Below are 6,969 nucleotides of genomic sequence, written 5' to 3'. Positions count from 1 at the left end.
ACCTAAATAGGAAGGTTCTTTCATTCAATTTCCTAGGGAAAATGCTTCGTTTGTGGACTAATGAGCAATATTAGGAACATAGTTTCACTCTTTTTTTTTTTGTTTTTTTTCTCTTCTCTTTTCCCACCTAAATGGATGCAACGATCATGATGTTTTTATTAACTATAAAGATATGTATATCCTGTTCCATTTTGCTTGCTTCATTGTCTCTTGAGGAAAAGAGTAATTTTGAGACAAATTATGAGTACTTCATTATGGGTAATTATATATAGTACAACAACAACAACAAGCCTTAAGCCATTTATTGAAAATAAAAATAATAAAATAATATTTTTATAATGGAATTCAAGAACTCAAAATTAGTCTTTAAATAAAAAATGTAACTCTCATATTGAGCCTCACACGTGCTAAGTACGTGGGCTCCAACTAGTAACTGTATGAGAAAGCACAGTTTGCTTACTGTGCACTTATTCACATTTCACTGTTCAAAGTTTTTGTTTATGTATTTTGTCGTTTTCTTGAATTTTTCTCTCTCCGACTCTTTCTTTCTCTCTGCCTCTCTCTCTATCTTCCTCTACGCTGATGCTCTCTCCAAGCGGCTCTTACTGTCAGCGACAAGAGCTTCATCCCCTTTCGTCTTCCTCTTTCTCTTTTTCTTCTGTTGCTCGCCTTGCTTCTGACACAGAGACCATTTGTTTTCTTACAAGGTAAAAAACTTCACTTTTGGACTTGCCCTGATCAACATTTTCATCAAGGTTTCACTTCTATTATCCCAATAGGAAGGTTATTTCATTCAGTTTCTTAGGGAAAATGCTTCGTTTGTGGACTAATGAGCAATATTAGGCATATAATTTCACTTTTTTTTTCTCTTCTATTATCCCACCTAAATAGGAAGGTTCTTTCATTCAATTTCCTAGGGAAAATGCTTCGTTTGTGGACTAATGAGCAATATTAGGAACATAGTTTCACTCTTTTTTTTTTTGTTTTTTTTCTCTTCTCTTTTCCCACCTAAATGGATGCAACGATCATGATGTTTTTATTAACTATAAAGATATGTATATCCTGTTCCATTTTGCTTGCTTCATTGTCTCTTGAGGAAAAGAGTAATTTTGAGACAAATTATGAGTACTTCATTATGGGTAATTATATATAGTACAACAACAACAACAAGCCTTAAGCCTAATTTAATTGGGGTCGGCTACAGGGATTTCACTTTTCCACACGGCTCTGTTCGAAATTATACTTTCCTGAAGGCCTAGATCTAATTGGGATAATTATATATAGTAATTTGAAAAATTGTTATTTCTTGCAGGAATATCAAGAACCAAAAGATAAATTCCTCCAGCTCAATATTCCTTGAAAGTTCACTCATACTCCTTGTTGTCAGAAGCTGAAGAATATGAAAGTGGTGCCTTCGAATCCAACAGCTTCAAAGGTGAGATTTTCTAATTCCTTCTTGTGTGTGTGTGTGTGTGTTTTTTTTTCTTTTTTTTTTGGTACTAGAAATCAAGCACAATGCATTTAGCTATTTTGGGTTACTGTGTTTCTTAATTCTACTCCATGAACAAATTTGAAACTTTATTGAAAGAGAGTAGGATAGTTCTGATTGATTTCCATTTGAATTAGATGTCAACGTTATGTATGTGTTTTGGGTTCAATTAAGGTTTGCTGTAAGTGTTTGCTAAATTGTTTCAGTGAGTGTTCATTTGTTATTTGTTAGCTTTCATTTGTTTTGAAACAAAATAAAGAAAGAAAAAGGTTAAAAAGAAAAGAAATGTCTAACGTGATTTTCCTCATAGCAGAAAATTTAGTTCATGTAGTTAAGTGGAGGTACTGATTTTTAGTCATCTCAGTGTACATGTCTAATGTGATTTAGATTGAGGAGGATACCATTTTTTCCCCCTTTTTGAAGGCAGGCAGATACAATTTGTAATACAGAACATCTGTTTCCATTTTGATTTTATGTGTTTGTATCTTTCTGTAGTGGGAAGTTCAGAGATTCCATGTATAAATTTTTTTCATAAAGCTAGCTAACATGAGTTAAAAGACAAATGACAACCGAAAATGTTGGATTTGGATTTGACCTTTATGAATATTTCAATAGGGCTTTGGTTTTTCAAGGCAGTTATTATGGTTGTTATAATCTACATTGCTTAACTCCGTTGCTCCAACTCCATAATACTAATTGTATGCATTTAGAATGTGTACAAGTGCGATCAATATTTCTCTACATGTCACCTACAATAAAAGCACGACAAAGAGGAAAAATTTTATATGATCTTTCTTTTACTTTTGTAAGCCTGGCTTTTTGTCTTTCATAACTGTTGAGATATAATCCCAGTACACAAAATAGATCAGACCAGCTGAATTGAATCCTTTTGCAAAACCAATAGCATTCAAAACAAATTACATTAACGAAGCTAAGAAATTCAAGCATGCTTAAGCTGCTTCTTTGTAGTGGCCTCCACAACTGAATCGCCAATACAATTTAAATCAGTTAAAAAACAGAAAGACACATGTTTAAATTTCATTACCTTAGTAACAACTACTATAGGAATCGACCCAGCAAGATCACAAATCCGAGTCAGTGGACCCTTTTTGGTGATCATTTCGGTGTCATTGACGACGCTGTCTCAGCCATGGCTCCAGTTGGGAAGGATTCTGGTTTCACGGAGAAGGAAATGAATGATACTTTCTCTAATCAAAAACTTCGTTGCATAACGTTACATAGTAACCCATTTCTTTTTTTTTTCTTTTCTTTTATTAATAAACTGCATTCTTCATGTTTTCGTGTACTAGTGTTCTATTATTATGGTCATAGATTAACAAACGTGAGAAGATTTTTCTTTCCAATTTTTGTGCTGTAGCAGCAAAATTCAATTTTATCTCCCAATTTCTCTTACACGCACTGCACATCCACGGTCTCAGTTGTTTTCGTTCGGCCATTTGGTAAGTCCATTCCCAAATTCTCATCTCTATGTTCCAATTTTTTGCTCTGTCCTTAGGATTTATCCTTTCCACTATTTAGTAAAGAAAACATTGCTTGGTTCTCTACAAATCCAATCTGGTTGATGCATTGGGATTTTTTTCTTTCTTCGGAAACTTGTTTTTTAATTTGAATTTATCAATTGTGTCTTCCTTTTTAAATTGAACTTTTCGTGCGTTTTTCAATTTTGATTGAAATTAGCTGGTAGAGTTGATGTCCTATTAATCGAGAATATAAGTTTTTCAACGCAAAAAACTGTGAACTACTTGTCTCGTTCTTGCGGTTTTGATTTATTGTTCTTTGGATATTATTATCTTTATCTCCACAACGTGGATTCCTTCCTCATTTACTTGTAAACTTGGTGTCAAGATTATTTGAAGTGATATGGTATGTGCTGTCACTTGTATTAAAAGTTAAACATAAGTTAGTCTTTTTGGTGATATGTATTATGAAATTAAAACTGAACGTGTCAGAAGGAATTAAACTTGGAACGAACAATAATTTGACTTTTGGACACTTAAGTGACCCACAAAGAAATAATTATTTGTTTTCTTCCCTATTGATTATTGAAACAAGTTTTTTTGTTAGTATGTTGTTAAAACTTCGTCTTAAATGTAATTTAAATAAATTGTTTGATGTAGGTTCTGATAGTATCTTAATTTCAGAAGAGTGGTAGTTGGAATCTGTCTTCCGAGTGATGTTTTTTTCATTGCACTTGGTTACTCATACCCTTTGGCACCTTTTAATGGGATGTTATTCCACTCATTTTTCTGAAAAAAATAAATTAAAATAAAATAAAGAAGAAGGAAAAGGATTCTCCTTCCTTATAGCTTATGTCTTTTAGCATCTGTTCCATTACTACAGATTACAAACTTAAAGTTTTATTTTTTTTTCTATTCTTTTCCTTCTAATAGTAAACGTTCTTAAATTTAATATAGCATTTAGATATTAATATATTGTTATTGTCTTTCTTGTATCCCCGTTAATCCATTTTGAAGGAACTTAGATGTTCCAATTTTTGAAATGTTGCATAAAACTTATTTTTATGCGTTCGTTATGTTAGACTTAAAGTTTGTGTTGTCTTTTTATGGAATGATCACATTTTTTTAGTTTTTTGTTTTTCTTTCATTTTTTTTTTTTTTCAAATTCTTATTACAAGACCAGGTGTCCACCCATGCATTCCTTAAATTTTCAGTAAGGTATGCTAGATGTAGAAACAATTTCTTCATTAGCTTCGTATTTATCATTGTTTGTACTTAGTCTTTAGCTATTCTATTCCAGATGTTGGTGTTAGATATTATTATCCAAGGCTTAAATTTATGACCAATTACTTTATAATTTGCCTCTAAGTACGCATTTCTAATTATTTTCTTTATTTCGAACAGCAGATTACCAAAAAGGAATCCTGGACAAAAATATTTAGCATTGGATACCTCCTTAGTTTAAAAAATGTTGTGCGCAAGGGCTGCTAATGGTAAAGATAACCGACCATTTCATTGAAGGATGCAACATAAATTGTTTATAGAAGCTTGCCTCAAGGTCATTCTTTAACAGTTCTTATAGCGTTCATTGAGTGGAACATTTTGAGTATTTTTATTTATTCTCTCTTCTTCTTTTTTTTTTTTTTTTTTTGGGTTTGTAGATCAAGGGGGTGGATTCAATTTTGGATATCAAAGAGGATCAAGGGAATGCGTATATCCATTTTCCATTATATAGTAAAGCATTAATAATCTACTAATCCCTCCAATTTATATGAAAGCATGTTCAACTTAAGAGAATGCGCTAAACTGTAAAAGTTTGAGAGCTCATGCATGTGGAAATGTAGTCACACTCTTAGACCAAGTAGACTTTGAAGTAGATGTGGATTTTGCCTGTGCAGGAATGATGTCCAAGGGGTGCGATGTTCAGAAATTCCTGGGACGGTAATTTTATTGCTCTTATTAGGTGGATAGAGCTGTTGAGAATTCTTTTATTGTTCTTATTCTTTTCATTCCTTTTTTTCATTTAATTTTTTTTCGAACTTTTATCTGGTTCAAGAAAAGATTTAGTTCTCTCCCATTGGCCTCTCATTCCTTTAGTGTTAGTAATTTGCAATCTGTACGTCGTTGTAGGGAAGAAGTCTAATGGATTGTCTATTTGTGTGAATAAATTCAAGCGTTTTTGTCACATTCGGTTTGCATTATTGAAAAATAAAATAAAATAAAAATGTCAAAAAATTATGAAATTTTGTAGACACAATTCTTACAGTTTTCTAGACGTGCCTGCAAAAAATGGTCTCAAAAAATGACAAAAAAAACACTGTCAAAAAGCCTCCGGCCCGTGTAGTAGGACACTAGAGGCCGGGATGGGTTAAAAATTTACATTTTTATTTATGTTTTACATTCTAAAATTAATATATGATTTTTAAGAATTAATGCAACAAACGAAACCATTGTTTGATGAATATTTTATTTTTTATGATTTTCTTTATTTTTGGTTTTTGAAAAATAAAATAAAATAAAAACGACATCAAAAAATTATAAAATTTTGCAGAAACGATCTTTATATTTTTTTGAGCATGCCTGCAAAAAATGGCTTTAAAAAATGACAAAAATGTAAAACGCTGTCAAAAAGTCCTCAGCCCGCGTAGTGGGGTGTCCAAGGGTCGGGATGGGTCAAAATTTTACATTTCTATTTATGTTTTGCATACTAAATTTAATATACGATTTTTAGGAATTAATGTAACAAGCAGTAACATTTTTTGACGAGTATTCTATTTTTCATGATTTTCTTCATATTTTGTCTTTGAAAAATAAAACAAAATAAAAATAACGTCAAAAAATTATTAAATTTTGCAGACACGATCCTTACATTTTTCTGGGCGTACCTGGAAAAAATAACGAAAAAAGTAAAACGCTGTCAAAAAGCTCCCGGCCCGCGTAGTGGGGTGCCTAAGAGTCGGGATGGGTCAAAAATTTACATTTTTACTTACGTTTTGCATTCTAAAATTAATATACGATTCTTTGGAATTAATGTAACAAGCGGCACCATTGTTTCATGAATATTCTATTTTGTATGATTTTCTTTATTTTTAGTCTTTGAAAAATAAAATAAAAACGACGTCTAAAAATTGTGAAATTTTTCTGACATGGTCCTTACATTTTTCTAGGCATGTCTGCAGAAAATGACCTCGAAAAATGACAAAAAAGTAATAATAAAACGCTGTCAAAATGCCCCTGGCCGCGTAGTGAGGCGCTCAAGGGCCGGGATGGGTCAAAATTTTACATTTTTATTTATGTTTTGTATTCTAAAATTAATATATAATTTTTAAGAATTAATGTAAGAAGCAGCATCATCTTTTGATGAATAGTCTATTTTTTATATTTTTTTTATTTTTAGTCTTTGAAAAATAAAATAAAATAAAAATGATGTCAAAAAAATATGAAATTTTGCAGACACGATCCTTACATTTTTCTGGACATGCATGCAAAAAATGGTCTCGAAAAATGACAAAAAAAATGCGGTAAAAAAGCCTCCGACCCGCGTAGTGGGGCGCGAGGGGTCGGGATGGGTTAAAGATTTACATTTTTATTTATGTTTTACATTCTACAATTAATATATAATTTTTAGGAATTAATGCAACAAACGGCACCATTGTTTGATAAATATTTTATTTTTTTATGATTTTCTTTATTTTTGGTTTTTAAAAAATAAAATAAAATAAAAACGAAGTCAAAAAATTATGAAATTTTGCAAAAACGATCGTTATATTTTTTTGGGCATGCCTGCAAAAAATGGCCTTAAAAAAGACAAAAATGTAAAACGCTATCAAAAAGTCCTCGACCTGCGTAGTGGGGCGCCCAAGGGCCAAGATGGGTAAAAAATTACATTTCTATTTATATTTTGCACACTAAATTTAATATACAATTTTTAGGAATTAATACAACAAACGGCAATATTTTTTTATGAGTATTCTATTTTTCATGATTTACTTCATTCTTTCT

General features: G+C 31.5%; 1 long non-coding RNA gene across 2 annotated transcripts; it reads left to right on the top strand.

Annotated features, from left to right (window-relative positions):
- Positions 1 to 1,323: 1,323 nt before the first annotated feature.
- LOC112093429 lies at positions 1,324 to 4,890 on the top strand. 2 transcript variants are annotated; one of them, XR_002903041.1, is made up of 4 exons: positions 1,324 to 1,435; positions 4,146 to 4,185; positions 4,372 to 4,525; positions 4,866 to 4,890. It is a non-coding gene; the product is annotated as an uncharacterized LOC112093429 (long non-coding RNA). The 2 variants fall into 2 exon arrangements; XR_002903042.1 differs by lacking the exon at positions 4,146 to 4,185 and having other exon boundaries at positions 4,375 to 4,525.
- Positions 4,891 to 6,969: the final 2,079 nt, after the last annotated feature.

The sequence above is a fragment of the Morus notabilis genome, unplaced genomic scaffold (assembly GCF_000414095.1).
Source record: "Morus notabilis unplaced genomic scaffold, ASM41409v2 Scaffold454, whole genome shotgun sequence".
In the NCBI taxonomy this organism is placed as follows: Eukaryota; Viridiplantae; Streptophyta; class Magnoliopsida; order Rosales; family Moraceae; genus Morus; species Morus notabilis.
This window is presented reverse-complemented; position numbering and strand designations above follow the sequence as displayed.